General features: G+C 44.6%; 2 long non-coding RNA genes across 6 annotated transcripts in view; both read left to right on the top strand.

Annotated features, from left to right (window-relative positions):
- The window catches only part of LOC307181120, a 977962-nt gene that overhangs the window by 128266 nt on the left and 829922 nt on the right, over nt 1-19774 (top strand). The gene's annotated exons all lie outside the window — the stretch shown is intronic.
- Nucleotides 9143-17997, top strand: LOC307181125. Its single transcript, XR_013825925.1, has 3 exons — nt 9143-9186; nt 14454-14564; nt 17861-17997. It is a non-coding gene; the product is annotated as an uncharacterized lncRNA (long non-coding RNA).

The raw sequence follows: 19774 nt of genomic DNA, 5'->3' as shown, positions 1-19774 counted from the left end.
TCCTGCCTTTCTGGATTTTACACTTTTTTCAGATGGCCCTTTTGACCGGGGGGAAGTGAGACTTCATTGTAGTGCAGATTTCCTTTGCAAGCTTGCTTGGTTGGCCAAAAAGGGCGTATGCGATTTTCCTGAATATATTCAGGAAAAAACGCATACGCCCTTTTTGCCAAGTGCATCATTGTGGACGTTCTGCCTCTTTTCCTATGCTTTCAATGCAATTCCAGTCTACCTCCTGCAATCGGTTTCCTGCAATTCTGCCCCGCTTTCAAGTCCTCTTGGCAGCCTTACTTCAGTCTATTTTTGGACGATAGCTGTCATTTATAACTCTGCAGGTTTGTGAATTACAGTGCCCCTGAGCTCCTTTCTTCAACTCGCTTTCTTTTGAGCTGGCCGCAACACCGCAGGATGGCTTCAGGCCCTAATCTGGTTCCGGTACGGCACGCTGAGCCTTTGGTTATTTCCTCTTCCTGGTGGGAAATGAGAGTTAAATTTGCCCGTCCAGACACCTCCAGCTAGCCTCTCATTGGTTCTCGCTATTCCTGTTCATCTTCCGCAGAAATTGCAAACTGGGCCAAACAGGAGGTTAAAGGCGCTGACTCTCCAAGTGGGGAGAGTGTTAGTAAAGCGTCTGGAATGTTGCACCCGAGTACCAGGGTACGAAAACTGAGACATATTTGAACACGTCTCCCGATCACATGGTTGATCATACTCTGGGTTCCACATGCATGTTTTAGCTGAAGGAAGAATACCTAAAACCTGGGTAGTTGAAACCCGTGGAATGGGTACCATGCAATATGACTTCAAAGGGTCTTCATTTGCTCACCGAACCTCTCCAATCCTAGCACTGCTGCGTTTATGCCCCTGTACACATGCTTGATTCTCTTTCGGAGACATAGCAATCCATAGGTTTTAAGATACTTACTAGTCAGGTACATTCTTAGGCGTTTAATATGGGGTGTTGAGTCCATTTCGTTGAGCAAGGAGTAGCTCTTGTCTATTCCATATTTCGCTTAAGGAACTTTATATGTGCTCATTTCAATCTCTGGTTTTATGCAGCAACCCAACTCACCTTTCCCCTTAAGCAAGCATAGTTGGTTTTCTAAATTTGAGACCCTGTTCTGTTTTGGAATTCAGTTCCTGTGTAGCCAAGTTTACATTTCGTGTATTAGTGATATCTGATGATGTTTCTTTTTCTGTGTGACTTATTTCAGTTAGAATCATCGTACCTGAATCCACTCGTTATGCTGCTACGGGCCTGATGACATAGATTTCATTGCTGAGTGATACTGCATTGTACGTAAGTACCACAAGTTCTTTATCCATTTTTCACTTTCTGCGATGTTGAACTTGTACTGTAAACGAGGTTCTTGTAAACAGAGCCGTTCCAAACTTTGGGGTGGCTGTGTCTTTTTGATTTTAATTTCCCTAAGCTATAGGACCATAAGTGGAAGTGCCCTAGGCTCTGTTGCTTTGTTTTTTAGATGTTTCAGGAAACACCATACACTTCTCCCGAGTGGTTGTTGGCAATTGACATCCCGCCCATCAGCATAACAAGGCTCCCAGTTCTCCATGGCCTGTCCTGCCTTTCTGGATTTTACACTTTTTTCAGATGGCCCTTTTGACCGGGGGGAAGTGAGACTTCATTGTAGTGCAGATTTCCTTTGCAAGCTTGCTTGGTTGGCCAAAAAGGGCGTATGCGATTTTCCTGAATATATTCAGGAAAAAACGCATACGCCCTTTTTGGCCAAGTGCATCATTGTGGACGTTCTGCCTCTTTTCCTATGCTTTCAATGCAATTCCAGTCTACCTCCTGAAATCGGTTTCCTGCAATTCTGCCCCGCTTTCAAGTCCTCTTGGCAGCCTTACTTCAGTCTATTTTTGGACGATAGCTGTCATTTATAACTCTGCAGGTTTGTGAATTACAGTGCCCCTGAGCTCCTTTCTTCAACTCGCTTTCTTTTGAGCTGGCCGCAACACCGCAGGATGGCTTCTGGCCCTAATCTGGTTCCGGTACGGCACGCTGAGCCTTTGGTTATTTCCTCTTCCTGGTGGGAAATGAGAGTTAAATTTGCCCGTCCAGACACCTCCAGCTAGCCTCTCATTGGTTCTCGCTATTCCTGTTCATCTTCCGCAGAAATTGCAAACTGGGCCAAACAGGAGGTTAAAGGCGCTGACTCTCCAAGTGGGGAGACTGTTAGTAAAGCGTCTGGAATGTTGCACCCGAGTACCAGGGGAGGAAAACTGAGACATATTTGAACACGTCTCCCGTTCACATGGTTGATCATACTTGGGTTCCACATGCATGTTTTAGTTGAAGGAAGAATACCTTAAACCTGGAGAGTTGAGACCCGTGTAATGGGTACCATGCAATATGACTTCAAAGGGTCTTCATTTGCTCACCGAACCTCTCCAATCCTATCACTGCTGCGTTTATGCCCCTGTACACATGCTTGATTCTCTTTCGGAGACATAGCAATCCATAGGTTTTAAGATACTTACTAGTCAGGTACATTCTTAGGCGTTTAATATGCGGTGTTGAGTCCATTTCATTGAGCAAGGAGTAGCTCTTGTCTATTCCATATTTGGCTTAAGGAACTTTATCTGTGCTCATTTCAATCTCTGGTTTTATGCAGCAACCCAACTCACCTTTCCCCTTAAGCAAGCATAAGTTGGTTTTCTAAATTTGAGAACCTGTTCTGTTTTGGAATTCAGTTCCTGTGTAGCCAAGTTTACATTCCGTGTATTACTGATATCTTATGATGTTTCTTTTTCTGTGTGACTTATTTCAGTTAGAATCATCGTACCTGAATCTACTCATTATGCTGCTACGGGCCTGATGACATAGATTTCATTGCTGAGTGATACTGCATTGTACGTAAGTACCACAAGTTCTTTATCCATTTTTCACTTTCTGCGATGTTGAACTTGTACTGTAAACGAGGTTCTTGTAAACAGAGCCGTTCCAAACTTTGGGGTGGCTGTGTCTTTTTGATTTTAATTTCCCTAAGCTATAGGACCATAAGTGGAAGTGCCCTAGGCTCTGTTGCTTTGTTTTTTAGATGTTTCAGGAAACACCATACACTTCTCCCGAGTGTCTGTTGGCAATTTACATCCCGCCCATCAGCATAACAATGCTCCCAGTTCTCAATGGCCTGTTGCCTTTCTGGATTTTACACTTTTTTCAGATGGCCCTTTTGACCGGGGGGAAGTGAGACTTCATTGTAGTGCAGATTTCCTTTGCAAGCTTGCTTGGTTGGCCAAAAAGGGCGTATGCGTTTTTTCCTGATTATATTCAGGAAAAAACGCATACGCCCTTTTTGGCCAAGTGCATCATTGTGGACGTTCTGCCTCTTTTCCTATGCTTTCAATGCAATTCCAGTCTACCTCCTGAAATCGGTTTCCTGCAATTCTGCCCCGCTTTCAAGTCCTCTTGGCAGCCTTACTTCAGTCTATTTTTGGACGATAGCTGTCATTTATAACTCTGCAGGTTTGTGAATTACAGTGCCCCTGAGCTCCTTTCTTCAACTCGTTTTCTTGTGACCTGGCCGCAACACCGCAGGATGGCTTCAGGCCCTAATCTGGTTCCGGCCCGGCATGCTGAGCCTTTGGTTAATTCCTCTTCCTGGTGGGAAATGAGAGTTAAATTTGCCCGTCCAGACACCTCCAGCTAGCCTCTCATTGGTTCTCGCTATTCCTGTTCATCTTCCGCAGAAATTGCAAACTGGGCCAAACAGGAGGTTAAAGGGACTGACTCTCCAAGTGGGGAGAGTGTTAGTAAAGCGTCTGGAATGTTGCACCCGAGTACCAGGGGAGGAAAACTGAGACATATTTGAACACGTCTCCCGATCACATGGTTGATCATACTCTAGGTTCCACATGCATGTTATAGCTGAAGGAAGAATACCTTAAACCTGGGTAGTTGAAACCTGAGGAATGGGTACCATGCAACATGACTTCAAAGGGTCTTCATTTGCTCACCGAACCTCTCCAATCCTATCACTGCTGCGTTTATGCCCCTGTACACATGCTTGATTCTCTTTCGGAGACATAGCAATCCATAGGTTTTAAGATACTTACTAGTCAGGTACATTCTTAGGCGTTTAATATGGGGTGTTGAGTCCATTTCGTTGAGCAAGGAGTAGCTCTTGTCTATTCCATATTTGGCTTAAGGAACTTTATCTGTGCTCATTTCAATCTCTGGTTTTCTGCAGCACCCCAACTCACCTTTACCCTTAAGCAAGAATAAGTTGGTTTTCTAAATTTGAGACCCTGTTCTGTTCTGTAATTCAGTTCCTGTGTAGCCAAGTTTACATTCCGTGTATTACTGATATCTTATGATGTTTCTTTTTCTGTGTGACTTATTTCAGTTAGAATCATCATACCTGAATCCACTCATTGTGCTGCTAAGGGCCTGATGACACAGATTTCATTGCTGAGTGATATTGCTTTGTAAGTAAATACCACAACTTCTTTATCCATTTTTCACTTTCTGCGATGTTGAACTTGTACTGTAAACGAGGTTCTTGTAAACAGAGCCGTTCCAAACTTTGGGGTGGCTGTGTCTTTTTGATTTTAATTTCCCTAAGCTATAGGACCATAAGTGGAAGTGCCCTAGGCTCTGTTGCTTTGTTTTTTAGATGTTTCAGGAGACACCATACAGTTCTCCGGAGTGTCTGTTGGCAATTTACATCCCGCCCATCAGCATAACAAGGCTCCCAGTTCTCAATGGCCTGTTGCCTTTCTGGATTTTACACTTTTTTCAGATGGCCCTTTTGACCGGGGGGAAGTGAGACTTCATTGTAGTGCAGATTTCCTTTGCAAGCTTGCTTGGTTGGCCAAAAAGGGCGTATGGGTTTTTTCCTGATTATATTCAGGAAAAAACGCATACGCCCTTTTTGGCCAAGTGCATCATTGTGGACGTTCTGCCTCTTTTCCTATGCTTTCAATGCAATTCCAGTCTACCTCCTGAAATCGGTTTCCTGCAATTCTGCCCCGCTTTCAAGTCCTCTTGGCAGCCTTACTTCAGTCTATTTTTGGACGATAGCTGTCATTTATAACTCTGCAGGTTTGTGAATTACAGTGCCTCTGAGCTCCTTTCTTCAACTCGCTTTCTTGTGACCTGGCCGCAACACCGCAGGATGGCTTCAGGCCCTAATCTGGTTCCGGCACGGCATGCTGAGCCTTTGGTTAATTCCTCTTCCTTGTGGGAAATGAGAGTTAAATTTGCCCATCCAGACACCTCCAGCTAGCCTCTCATTGGTTCTCGCTATTCCTGTTCATCTTCCGCAGAAATTGCAAACTGGGCCAAACAGTAGGTTAAAGGGACTGACTCTCCAAGTGGGGAGAGTGTTAGTAAAGCGTCTGGAATGTTGCACCCGAGTACCAGGGGAGGAAAACTGAGACATATTTGAACACGTCTCCCGATCACATGGTTGATCACACTCTAGGTTCCACATGCATGTTTTAGCTGAAGGAAGAATACCTTAAACCTGGGTAGTTGAAACCTGTGGAATGGGTACCATGCAATATGACTTCAAAGGGTCTTCATTTGCTCACCGAACGTCTCCAATCCTAGCACTGCTGCGTTTATGCCCCTGTACACATGCTTGATTCTCTTTCGGAGACATAGCAATCCATAGGTTTTAAGATACTTACTAGTCAGGTACATTCTTAGGCGTTTAATATGGGGTGTTGAGTCCATTTCGTTGAGCAAGGAGTAGCTCTTGTCTATTCCATATTTCGCTTAAGGAACTTTATCTGTGCTCATTTCAATCTCTGGTTTTATGCAGCAACCCAACTCACCTTTCCCCTTAAGCAAGCATAGTTGGTTTTCTAAATTTGAGAACCTGTTCTGTTTTGGAATTCAGTTCCTGTGTAGCCAAGTTTACATTTCGTGTATTAGTGATATCTTATGATGTTTCTTTTTCTGTGTGACTTATTTCAGTTAGAATCATCATACCTGAATCCACTCATTATGCTGCTACGGGCCTGATGACATAGATTTCATTGCTGAGTGATACTGCATTGTACGTAAGTACCACAAGTTCTTTATCCATTTTTCACTTTCTGCGATGTTGAACTTGTACTGTAAACGAGGTTCTTGTAAACAGAGCCGTTCCAAACTTTGGGATGGCTGTGTCTTTTTGATTTTAATTTCCCTAAGCTATAGGACCATAAGTGGAAGTGCCCTAGGCTCTGTTGCTTTGTTTTTTAGATGTTTCAGGAAACACCATACACTTCTCCTGAGTGGTTGTTGGCAATTGACATCCCGCCCATCAGCATAACAAGGCTCCCAGTTCTCCATGGCCTGTCCTGCCTTTCTGGATTTTACACTTTTTTCAGATGGCCCTTTTGACCGGGGGGAAGTGAGACTTCATTGTAGTGCAGATTTCCTTTGCAAGCTTGCTTGGTTGGCCAAAAAGGGCGTATGCGTTTTTTCCTGAATATATTCAGGAAAAAATGCATACGCCCTTTTTGGCCAAGTGCATCATTGTGGACGTTCTGCCTCTTTTCCTATGCTTTCAATGCAATTCCAGTCTACCTCCTGCAATCGGTTTCCTGCAATTCTGCCCCGCTTTCAAGTCGTCTTGGCAGCCTTACTTCAGTCTATTTTTGGACGATAGCTGTCATTTATAACTCTGCAGGTTTGTGAATTACAGTGCCCCTGAGCTCCTTTCTTCAATTCGCTTTCTTTTGAGCTGGCCGCAACACCGCAGGATGGCTTCAGGCCCTAATCTGGTTCCGGTACGGCACGCTGAGCCTTTGGTTATTTCCTCTTCCTGGTGGGAAATGAGAGTTAAATTTGCCCGTCCAGACACCTCCAGCTAGCCTCTCATTGGTTCTCGCTATTCCTGTTCATCTTCCGCAGAAATTGCAAACTGGGCCAAACAGGAGGTTAAAGGCGCTGACTCTCCAAGTGGGGAGACTGTTAGTAAAGCGTCTGGAATGTTGCACCCGAGTACCAGGGGAGGAAAACTGAGACATATTTGAACACGTCTCCCGTTCACATGGTTGATCATACTTGGGTTCCACATGCATGTTTTAGCTGAAGGAAGAATACCTTAAACCTGGAGAGTTTAGACCCGTGTAATGGGTACCATGCAATATGACTTCAAAGGGTCTTCATTTGCTCACCGAACCTCTCCAATCCTATCACTGCTGCGTTTATGCCCCTGTACACATGCTTGATTCTCTTTTGGAGACATAGCAATCCATAGGTTTTACGATACTTACTAGTCAGGTACATTCTTAGGCGTTTAATATGCGGTGTTGAGTCCATTTCGTTGAGCAAGGAGTAGCTCTTGTCTATTCCATATTTGGCTTAAGGAACTTTATCTGTGCTCATTTCAATCTCTGGTTTTATGCAGCACCCCAACTCACCTTTACCCTTAAGCAAGCATAAGTTGGTTTTCTAAATTTGAGACCCTGTTCTGTTCTGTAATTCAGTTCCTGTGTAGCCAAGTTTACATTCCGTGTATTACTGATATCTTATGATGTTTCTTTTTCTGTGTGACTTATTTCAGTTAGAATCATCATACCTGAATCCACTCATTGTTCTGCTAAGGGCCTGATGACATAGATTTCATTGCTGAGTGATATTGCTTTGTAAGTAAATACCACAACTTCTTTATCCATTTTTCACTTTCTGCGATGTTGAACTTGTACTGTAAACGAGGTTCTTGTAAACAGAGGCGTCCCAAACTTTGGGGTGGCTGTGTCTTTTTGATTTTAATTTCCCTAAGCTATAGGACCATAAGTGGCAGTGCCCTAGGCTCTGTTGCTTTGTGTTTTAGATGTTTCAGGAAACACCATACACTTCTCCCGAGTGTCTGTTGGCAATTTACATCCCGCCCATCAGCATAACAAGGCTCCCAGTTCTCCATGGCCTGTCCTGCCTTTCTGGATTTTACACTTTTTTCAGATGGCCCTTTTGACTGGGGGGAAGTGAGACTTCATTGTAGTGCAGATTTCCTTTGCAAGCTTGCTTGGTTGGCCAAAAAGGGCGTATGCGTTTTTTCCTGATTATATTCAGGAAAAAACGCATACGCCCTTTTTGGCCAAGTGCATCATTGTGGACGTTCTGCCTCTTTTCCTATGCTTTCAATGCAATTTCAGTCTACCTCCTGAAATCGGTTTCCTGCAATTCTGCCCCGCTTTCAAGTCCTCTTGGCAGCCTTACTTCAGTCTATTTTTGGACGATAGCTGTCATTTATAACTCTGCAGGTTTGTGAATTAAAGTGCCCCTGAGCTCCTTTCTTCAACTCGCTTTCTTGTGAGGTGGCCGCAACACCGCAGGATGGCTTCAGGCCCTAATCTGGTTCCGGCCCGGCATGCTGAGCCTTTGGTTAATTCCTCTTCCTGGTGGGAAATGAGAGTTAAATTTGCCCGTTCAGACACCTCCAGCTAGCCTCCCATTGGTTCTCGCTATTCCTGTTCATCTTGCGCAGAAATTGCAAACTGGGCCAAACAGGAGGTTAAAGGCACTGACTCTCCAAGTCGGGAGTGTTAGTAAAGCGTCTGGAATGTTGCACCCGAGTACCAGGGGAGGAAAACTGAGACATATTTGAAAACGTCTCCCGTTCACACGGTTGATCATACTCTGGGTTCCACATGCATGTTTTAGCTGAAGGAAGAATACCTTAAACCTGGAGAGTTGAGACCCATGGAATGGGTACCATGCAATATGATTTCAAAGGGTCTTCATTTGCTCACCGAACCTCTCCAATCCTATCACTGCTGCGTTTATGCCCCTGTACACACGCTTGATTCTCTTTTGGAGACATAGCAATCCATAGGTTTTAAGATACTTACTAGTCAGGTACATTCTTAGGCGTTTAATATGGGGTGTTGAGTCCATTTCGTTGAGCAAGGAGTAGCTCTTGTCTATTCCATATTTGGCTTAAGGAACTTTATCTGTGCTCATTTCAATCTCTGGTTTTATGCAGCACCCCAACTCACCTTCCCCCTTAAGCAAGCATAAGTTGGTTTTCTAAACTTGAGACACTGTTCTGTTTTGTAATTCAGTTCATGTGTAGCCAAGTCGACATTCTGTGTATTAATGATACCTTATGATGTTTCTTTTCTGTGTGACTTATTTCAGTTCGAATCATCATACCTGAATCCACTCATTATGCTGCTACGGGCCTGATGACATAGATTTCATTGCTGAGTGATATTGCATTGTACGTAAGTACCACAAGTTCTTTATCCATTTTTCACTTTCTGCGATATTGAACTTGTACCGTAAACGAGGTTCTTGTAAACAGAGCCGTCCCAAACTTTGGGGTGGCTGTGTCTTTTTGATTTTAATTTCCCTAAGCTATAGGACCATAAGTGGAAGTGCCCTAGGCTCTGTTGCTTTGTTTTTTAGATGTTTCAGGAAACACCATACACTTCTCCAGAGTGGCTGTTGGCAATTTACATCCCGCCCAACAGCATAAGAAGGCTCCCAGTTCTCCATGGCCTGTCGTGCCTTTCTGGATTTTACACTTTTTTCAGATGGCCCTTTTGACCGGGGGGAAGTGAGACTTCATTGTAGTGCAGATTTCCTTTGCAAGCTTGCTTGGTTGGCCAAAAAGTGCGTATGCGTTTTTTCCTGAATATATTCAGGAAAAAACGCATACGCCCTTTTTGGCCAAGTGCATCATTGTCGAGTTTCTGACTCTCTTCATATGCTTTCAATGCAATTCCTGTCTACCTCCTGAAATCGGTTTCCTGCAATTCTGCCTTGCTTTCAATGCCTCTTCATAGCCTTACCTCAATATATTTTTTAAAAATAGTTGGCCTTTATAACTCTGCAGGTTTTTGAATTGCAGTGGCCCTTAGCTCCATTTTTTAGCTCTTATTTTTGTGGTCTTGCCCCATAACCACAGGATTCCTTGAAGCCCTATTTTTCTTCTGGGGCACCTTGCTGTGCCTTTGGTTAATTCTTCTTACTGATGTGATATTAGAGTGACATGTGCCCATTGAAACCGCTACAGCTAGTTTCTCACTGGTTCCCCCTATTCCCATTCATCCTCTGCACTAACTGCAGACTGTGCGATACCAGAACTTAAAGGCATTGACTCCATGTGGGGATGTTGTTAGTAAAGCGGCTGGAATGTCGATCCGGAGCCCCAGGAGAGGAAAAATGAGGTGCGTTTTAGAAACCTTTCCCGATCATATGGTATACCAGTCGCTGGGTTTCCCAAGCATGGTTTAGCTGTAGGAAGATTCCCTTCAACCTGGAGTGTTGGGACCCTTGGACTGAGTAGCATGAAGTATTGCATTAAACTTTCGGCAGTTGCTCACCAAAGCTCACCAATCCTGTCAGCCCCAAGTGTCCAGCCTTATGTCTTATCCAGCTGTGGGTTTATATGTGGTCAATCCAGGTTGCATCACAGCCCCTGAGCGAATTTTGTAAGAATTTTTCTCTCTTTCATTGTTTCAGCGTTTTGTTTTTAAAATTTATTTCTATAATGGGGTTTAGCTCCTTTTCACTGCTGTGTTTGTGCCGCTCTGCACACACTTGATTCCCTTATGGAGATATATCAATACATGGGTTTTAAGATTCTTATTCCTCAGATATATTTCTCTGCGGTGTATAGGGTGTGTTGAGGCCTGTTCATTGAGCAAGGTGTAGATCTTGTCTAATACCTATTTGGTTTATTGAACGGTATCTGTGCTAATTTCAAACTCTGGTTTTATGCATCACCCCACCTCTCCTTTCCCCTTAAGCTGACATAAGTGTGTTTTCTAAATGTGAGACACTGTTCTGTTCTGTAATTCATTTCTTGTGCAGCCATATTTACCCTCCCTCTATAAGTGATATCTTATGATATGTTTCTTTTTCTGTTTGACTTATTTCAAGTAGTATTATCGGACCTAAATCCACTCTTTATCCTTCTACTAGCCTTATTACATTGATTTCATGGTGAAGAGATATTCCATTGTACATAAGTACCACATCTTCTTTATCCATTGTTCTCTTTCCTGGGATATTTAAGGTGTACTGAAGTTGAGGTTCTTGTAAACAGAGTAGCCCTAAACTGTGGTGTGCTTGTGTCTTGTTGATTTTTAGACTTCCCTAGATATACTCCCATGATTGGAAGTGTCCTATGCTCTGTAGCTCTGTTTTTTAGATGATTTAGGAACCACCATACACTTCTCCAGAGTGGCTCTCGGCAGTTCACACACTGCCCATCAGCGTATAAAGGCTCCCTGTTCTCCATGGCCTGTCCTGCATTTCTGGTTTTTACAATTTTTTAGGATGGCCCTTTTGACCGGTGGGAAGTGAGACTTCTTTGTTGTGCACATTTGCATTGCTTGCTTGCTTCGTTGCCCATAAAGTGCGTATGCGTTTTTTCCTGGATATAATCAGGAAAAAACGCATACGCCCTTTTGGGCCAACTGCATCATTGTCGAAATTCTGCCGCTTTTCATGTGCGTTAAAGACGAGTCCAATCTATCTCTTGAAATCTGTTTCTTGCAATTCTGTCTTGCATTCAGATCCTCTTCTTTGCCTTACCTCAAAATATTTTTGGACGTTAGTTTTCATTTATAACTCTGCAGGTTTGTGAATTGCAGTGACCCTGAGCTCCATTTTTTAAGTTGCTCTTTTGTGAGCTGGCCTCAAACCCGCAGGATTGCTTCAGGCCCTATTTTGGCTCCGGCGAGGCAGGCTGAGCCTTTCTTTAATTCTTATTCTTAATGGGAAATTAGAGTGATATGTGCCCGTCCAAACCCCTACAACTCTTCTCTCATTGGTTCCCCCTCTTCCCGTTCATCCTCCTCACAATTTGCAAAATGTGTGAAACAGAAGTTTAAATGTGCTGATTCTCCAAGTGGGGAGATTCTAAGTAGCGTGGCTGGAATGGTGAACAGGAGCACCAGGAGAGGATAAATGAGGTGCATTTTAGACACATCTCCCGATCACATGGTGTACAGTCCTCTGGGTTTTCCATGCATGTTTTAGCTGTAGGAAGATCCCTTGAACCTGCAGATTTGGGACCCATTGAATGGGTACCAGGTAGTATTACTTTAAAGGGTGTGCATTTCCTCACCCAACCTCACATTTCTCTTAGCGCAAACAGTTTCCAGCCTTATGTCTCATCCTGCTGTGGGTCTAGATGTGTTCAATCCATGTTGCATCACCATCCCTGAGGAAAAGTTGTAAGAGGTTTTCTCTGTCTCTCTGTCGTTTATTTTTTTCAATTTATTACTATATTGGTTACAGCTGATTTTCAAAGCTCTGTTTCTTGCTGCTGTACATCCACTTGATTCACGTACAGAGAGACATCAATAAATTCTTTTTCAGATTCTTACCAGTCGTATATATTCTTTTCCGGTGACTTGAGTGTGCTGAGTGCAGTTCTTTTAGCTACCGTGTAGGCCTTGTTGATTATCAGTTTGGTATTTGGAATGGTATCTTTGCTAATTTCAACCTCCTGGATGATGCCTCACCCCTCCCCACCTTTCCCGTTTAGCAGCCTTATGCGTGTTTTCTACATATTTGACTATGTTTTTGTTTTGTAATTTATTTCATGTGTAGCCATTTTGGATTCCACCTTTAAGTGATATCTTATGATATGTGTCTTTTTCTTTTTGAATTCTGTCACTTAGAATGATCATACGTAACTCCTCCGGAGTCGTTACAACTGGCCATATTTCATTGATTTCCAGGCTGAATAATATTCCACTCTACCTAAGTACCACATCTCTATCCATTTTTTCCCTCCAGAGACATTTAAGTTATATCCTAGTCGAGGATCTTTTAAACAGAGAGGGGGTAAACATTGGGGTGCCTGTGTCCTCTCGATTTTTGTTTTTCCCAAGATATACGCCCATGAGTGCAAGTGCCCTATGCTCTGTAGCTCATTTTTTAGATGCTTTAGTAAACACAATACACTTCTCCAGAATGGCCGTTGGCAATATACATTTCCACTATAAGTCTCACAGGGCTCCCTCTTCTCGTTGCCCTGTCCTGCGTTTCTGTTGTTTACGCTTTATGAGGATGGCTCTTCTGACTGATGCGAAGTGATATCTTTTGTAGTATTGACTTCCAGTGCCCACCTGTTTGGTTGGCTAAAAAAGTGTATGCCCTTTTCTTGAATATATACAGAAAAGAACGCATACACCCTTTTTGGCCAACTGCAATGTTGGCAATGTTGGCAATGTTCAGCTCCTTTTCTTGTGCTTAATGGCGAGTCCTTTCTACCTCCTCAAATCCCTTTCCTGCCATTCTCCCTTGCTTACAAGTCCTTTTCTCTGACTTTCCTCAAGACATTTTTCAGTGATGGATATTTTCAACTCTGCAGTTTTGTGAATTTTACTGCCCCTGAGTTCCATTGTTCAACTCGTGTTTATGGGAACTGGCCACAAAGCAGCGGGATTTCCTCAAGCCCTATACTGTTTCCATGGGCAACCCTAGCCTTTGGTCAATTCGTCTTCCTGATTGGAAATTAGAGTGACATGTGCCTGTCTGAACACCTAGGACTTGTCTCTCATTGTTCCTCATCCTTCCACTTCATCCTCTGGACAAATTCCAAACTGTACGCAACAGGATGTTGACAGTGCTGACATCTCCAAGTGGGGAGACTGTTAGTAAAGACGCTGGAGGGGTGAACCCGAGCACCAGGAGATGAGGAGATGAGATGCCTTTTCCAAACTCTTCCCGATCAGACGGTATACCATCCTCTGGGTGTGACAGACATGTTTTAGCAGTAGGAAGAGTCCCATTCATGTAAGGAGAACACCAGGGCTTTTTCAAAATCAGTGTCTCCCCGAAACCCAAACTGGGGAATTTTTTAAGCTACAGCTACACATATGTTCATTAAGGGCCTTGGGAAGTAGGCAGAGTCCAAACTTTAGATGATTGAAGTCTTCAGGGTCAGAAGCACTCACCACCAGCTTCCCTTAGGCTACACTTTAACTGTCATTGATAGATGATGTCAATAAAAATATCTATTCTTTTTCAGATTATTTCCCCTTATAGGTTATTGCAAAATGTTGAGTGTAGTTCCCTGTGCTATACAGTAGTTCCTTGTTGATGATCTATTTTATACATAGCAGTGTGTATGTGTTCATTCCAAACTGTTAATTTATCCCTCCTCCCACCTTTCCCCTTTGGTAATAATAAATTATAAGATTTTATACTTCTCAGAAATGGGGGAGCTGAAAGAGAGGTATCATTTTCAATGGAAAAGCATTTAAAACAAGATTGAAGGTTTAACCAAGATTATTAGCTGTACATCCTTGGAAAGAAATCACTTCGTTTCTCTAATATTGACCTGACAAATAAGACAAACCTTTTCACTGAACTTGCTTATAAAAAGTGATGGAAATATCAAATGGAAGTGTTAAAAACATCTTATTTTACCCGAGCCTTATACACTGTTCTATGTTAACTACAGTTTGGCTCACACATCTGTTCATTGAGGTTACAATAGTCTCAATTTCTGTTACTGATCCTCCAGAGTGGACCCCAACAAGTGTCCCCCTGCCCAGTGTCATTGGGGCCAACAGATCGAGACTGAGTTTGGTTCACAAGCAAAGGAAACTTTATATTTTGATCAGAGAATGGAGAGGTGAGAGCATGCACTACCCCGTGGGCTGTGGGCTGGGCTGCTGTGTAGAGATCCTGTCAGAGTCAGTGGGAGGGAGGGAGGCGGCGGAGCTCTCGAGGGCCGGGTTGGCTGTAGCTCAGGCTCTATATCGTGGAGTCTGCACTGGGCCCCAGGAGCTGAGGTGTCGACCCAGCCATTCTGCACTAGGAAATCTGGTCTGAAGTGCCGGGTGTGGAACCTCTGCATGCGGGACCCTAGGAGCACGTGAAATTAGACAAAGCACAAAGGATAAAAAAGGTTAGACTTGACTTTATTGCCCAGATTCTATTTTTATCTCCCAGGGATTTTTAATGGGCTTTGCTGGGGACAAACCCCTCCTCTGCCTTTTGTCCCGTTCCTCATTCTTGGAGTGCTGAGGGTGCAGACCCTTCTTCTGTAACTGCTGAGTGCTGAGTTGGGAGCCCTCATACCCTGGGGCGAGGGTCAGAGCTTCTCCCCAGCAGCCTCCCGGTGACGTTGATTGTCCCCAGGACCCCTGCCTCCCTGCTCGTCCACCTGAGCACCAGCATTGGAAGTGTTATAGATTCTAATGACCTTTAAGGGTCCAGGAAAGAGATGTGCAGAGACGCTGTGGGGGCCGGTTTCACCCCGCCCCACATTTGTTCGGCCACCTTAGGCTGACCGTCTCTGCCAGCCTAGATGCTCTGACCAGTAGTCTGCGCTTTCTTCAGTTAGGCCCCTGAATTAACGTACAAACAGCACCAGGTGTCAGAGCCCTGCCCGCTCAACTCCCAGACAGTCCAGGGTCAGTGGTGACCAAGGACCATGATGGCTACTGAGTCAACAGCCTTTTGAAGTAAACAGGAGTCCAGCCGGTCTTATTGGCCACCATCATCACAGTGTCTGTAGGCTTTTCTATGGTGACAGTGTGGTATACTGTTCCCCCGCCAAGATTATTAGCTCCCCTCTGGGTGCAGTAAGTCCTGCAAGCAGTAGTCTACTCTTTTGGGACACACTCTTGTTGTTTTATGAGAGAAACTCCAGGTCAAGTGATGTTCACACGAGTCGTCATGGTGCCCTGTTGCCCCCGGTTATCTCTCTGGATGTTGGAGTTGGAGGGCCTCCTCACTCGAGGTCGGTGTGCCCACGGAGCGAACCCTGCAACTTCAGGGCATGGTTGGTGGTTAGGATCACCACGTGGGGTCCTTTTCCCTTAGGAGGGAGGTGGCCTTTTGGGCTGCTGATTTCCAGGTTTTTAGATACCGCCAGTATCTTGGCCAGATGTGGCAGTGGGCCAAGCCCCTTAGTGACCGTAGTTTATCCTACCTGGATGGCATTCTTGCATTGTTCCATTTCAAGTGGTCCCAGTTTTTGCACTAATTCTCCAATGGCGATTCACCTTTCACCGGGATTGTAAAGATCAAAGGGTTTAGCTAAATTAGGGAGTTCCAGGGCAAGGGTCTGAATTGACTGCTCTTTCCATTCTTGAAAGGCCACTTCTGGATTCTATTCAAAAGGATCATCATCTTTTCCTTTCAGTGTTTCATATAGAGGCCCAGCTAGTAGACTGTAGTTAGGGATCCAGAAGCAGCAAACCCTGGCCTCCCCAGGAACCCCTAAGCTGTCTTCTAGTTTTAGAAAGGGGTAAGGCTGAAAATGGTTTCTTCCCTTTCCTGGGATGGGCTTCTCTGACCTTCTGTGAGAATGAAGCCCAGGCAGGTCACCGCAGTCTGTGATATTTGAGCTTTTTCTTGGACAACTTCTATCCTTTATTGGCTTGGTAGTTCAGAGGCCTCCTTAGTAGGGCTGGTGATCAGAATGTCGTCTGCATATTGAAGGAGGGTTTCCTTTTCCAGAGGTAGAACTTTTAGGTCTTTAGCTAAGCTTTCCCCAAAGATGGTGTGGGAATTTTTGCACCCTTGGGGCCAGACGGCCCGGAAGTATTGTTTTAGTTGTATGTAGAGTCCTGCCACTCACAAGCCAAAATTTCTTGTGACTCTGGGACTAATGGAATACAAAAGAAGGCATCATTGAAGACTAATACAGAATACCATGTCCTGGTGGTTGGTAGAATGACCAGCAGGGTGTAGGAATTAGGAGCAACTGGAGGTATATCCTCGGTGGCTTCACTGACTGTCCTGACATCCTTTACCAGGTCCCCAGCAGCCCATGGGGCTCTCGTGGTCAGACCAATCCCAGAATATGGAGCTCACCTGGGCAGGTACCCCACCCCCACCCCAGCCCACGGGGCTCTCGTGGTCAGGCCCCTCCCAGGATACAGAGCTACCCTTGCAGGTACCGTGGCAGGGCTGGGCACACAGGAACCGTGCACATAGCCCTCATTGCAGAGCACCCCCAGCTCACCTGTCGCTCAGAGCTGACACAGAGCACCTCAGAGCAGGACTTGAACTAACAAACAGCAGCTGCGACAGGTCTGTGACCCTGGGCATCACTCCGTGAGGCCTCCCTCCACCTGGTCTTCCAGAGACTTCCACTGCACCCGGGGCACCAGGCCTCTGTCTCCAACCACCACCCACCCCTCCTCTCCCTGACTCCTGGGTTCCTCTCATTAGGAGAGGGTTTTCTTGAAGTTGTCTCCCACTCATGGGCCAGATAAAATGATTAGAAAACAAGCCAAAGCTGCAGCCCCTTGTCTATCCTGACTCTCAGGAGCCCACACCTGTTCCTTGGACCTGGCCGGTTCAGCAAGTTCCATTTTCTGCAACTGTGAGCCCCTGAGGGGTGATGATTGGCTGACCTGGGCAGCCTTACCGTGCCGGCCAGCCCTCCCCAGGTGTGCCTGGGTTGAGATCAATATAAATACCACTCCAGGCAGCAAGAGCCCCTGCAGCCGTGCCTGACGCCATTTTCTCTGCCCTGTCAGCAGTCTCGGGGCTGGGCTGGTGGGAGGGAGTGAGAGGCCACGGCTTTGTGGGTGGCCCAGTGTGAGTGGGGCTCTGCTGGACTTTCTGCAGCAGTTGCCAGGCTGCCACCTGCTAAAGAAGAGGATGTGTCACCCATACCTGCTGCTGGAATTTCTCCCTGGGCAGAGGTGAGGAAGGAAAAAAGCAGTGGGGGCAGGGACAGGACGGGTATCTCAGGCAGGGAAATGGAAATCTTCCAGAAGAGCACCCAGGGCCAGGACCATCCTGGCTGGCCTGCAGGCACCAAGTCGGCTGGCATGCTGTCACTCGTGTGGCTCTATGGCCCTTCCTCTAGGCTTTCAAGTCCTTGTATATATTCAGGTGTTTTACCTGGGACGGGTGGGAATAGTTCAGCAGCAACTGGCCTGGGGCTCAGCTCACGTTTACTCACAGATGCCTCGGCACGGTGCCCCAGCTTTGCAATGAGGACGCTTGTTGCGTGGGGGCTGCTGGCTGAATGGGAGACGATTCCCCACCACTGACCAACTTCAGAATTGTTTACAACTGGAGCAAGTGCCCTGATACGGTTTTCCTCTGTGGAACTGGTGGGTTCTGTGTTTTTTTTCTCTTTTTCGTTTTTGGTTCAAGGTAGATTTTATTCCTCTTTTTTGTATTTACAGATATAAGCATGGAAATAATTTATTCATATAAATACATGTATGTGCAGGGAATAATTGTTTTTTCTGTTTTATTTTTTAAATTTTACTTCTTTTTAATTTTGAATTTTATTTTATATTTTTATACAGCAGGTTCTTATTGGTTATCTATTTTATACATATAAATGTATACATGCCAATCCCAGTCTCTCAACTCCTCCCACCACCACCCCCCCAACAGCTTTCCCCCCTTGTTGTCCATACGTTTGTTGTCTACATCTGTTGCTCTATTTATGCCTTGCAAAATGGTTAATCTGTACAGTTTTTCTAGGTTCCACATATATGCATGAATATACAAGATTTGTTTTTCTCCTTCTGACTTACTTCACTCTGTATGACAGTCTCTAGATCCATCGACGTCTCTACAAATGACCCAATTTCATTCCTTTTCATGGCTTAGTAATATTCCATTTTATATATGTACCACAGCTTTATGCATTCGTCTGTCTGTGGGCATTTAGGTTGCTTCCATTACCTCGATATTGTAAATAGTGATGCAATGAACATTGCGGTGAATGACTCTTTTTGATTTATGGTTTTTTCTGGGTATATGTCCAGTACTGGGATTGCTGTATCATATGGTAATTCTATTGTTAGTTTCTTAAGAAATTCCATATTGTTCTCCATAATGACTGTATCAATTTATATTCCCAACAATAGTGGAAGAGGGTTCCTTTTCTCCACACCCTTTCCAGCATTTTTTGTTTGTAGATTTTCAATGATGCCTATTCTACCAGGTGTGAGGTGATACCTCATTGTTGAATCCATTTCGTTGAGCAAGGGGTAGGTCTTGTCTATTACATATTTGGCTTATGGAACGGTATCTGTGCTAATTTCAAACTCTGCTTTTATGCAGCACCCCAACTCACCTTCCCCCTTAAGCAGGCATAAGTTGGTTTTCTAAACTTGAGACCCTGTTCTGTTTTGTAATTCAGTTCATGTGTAGCCAAGTTCACATTCCGTGTATTAGTGATACCTTATGATGTTTCTTTTTCTGTGTGACTTATTTCACTTAGAATCATCGTGCCTCAATCCACTCATTATGCTGGTACGGGCCTGGTGACATAGATTTCATTGCTGAGTGGTATTCTGTTGTACAGAAGTACCGCAACTTCTTTATCCATTATTTGCTCTCTGGGATATTTAACTTGTGCCGGAGAAGAGATTCCTGTAAAAAGAGCCGTCCCAAATTTTGGGGTTGCTGTGTCTTTTTGATATTAATTTCCCTAAGCTATAGGACCATAAGTGGAAGTGCCCTAGGTTCTGTTGCTTTGTTTTTTAGATGTTTCAGGAAACACCATACACTTCTCCCCAGTGTCTGTTGGCAACTTACATCCCGCCCATCAGCATAACAAGGCTCCCAGTTCTCCATGGCCTGTCCTGCCTTTCTGGATTTTACACTTTATTCTGATGGCCCTTTTGACCGGGGGGGAAGTGAGACTTCATTGTAGTGCAGATTTCCTTTGCAAGCTTGCTTGGTTGGCCAAAAAGGGCGTATGCGTTTTTTCCTGAATATATTCAGGAAAAAACGCATATGCCCTTATGGCAAAGTGCATCATTGTGGACGTTCTACCTCTTTTCCTACGCTTTCAATGCAATTCCAGTCTACCTCCTGAAATCGGTATCCTGCAATTCTGCCCCGCTTTCAAGT

Source organism: Stenella coeruleoalba (assembly GCF_951394435.1).
Source record: "Stenella coeruleoalba genome assembly, contig: scaffold_33, whole genome shotgun sequence".
NCBI classification, from domain to species: domain Eukaryota; kingdom Metazoa; phylum Chordata; class Mammalia; order Artiodactyla; family Delphinidae; genus Stenella; species Stenella coeruleoalba.
The sequence above is the reverse complement of the archived record's forward strand: the minus strand, read 5'-3'. Positions and strand labels throughout refer to the sequence as shown.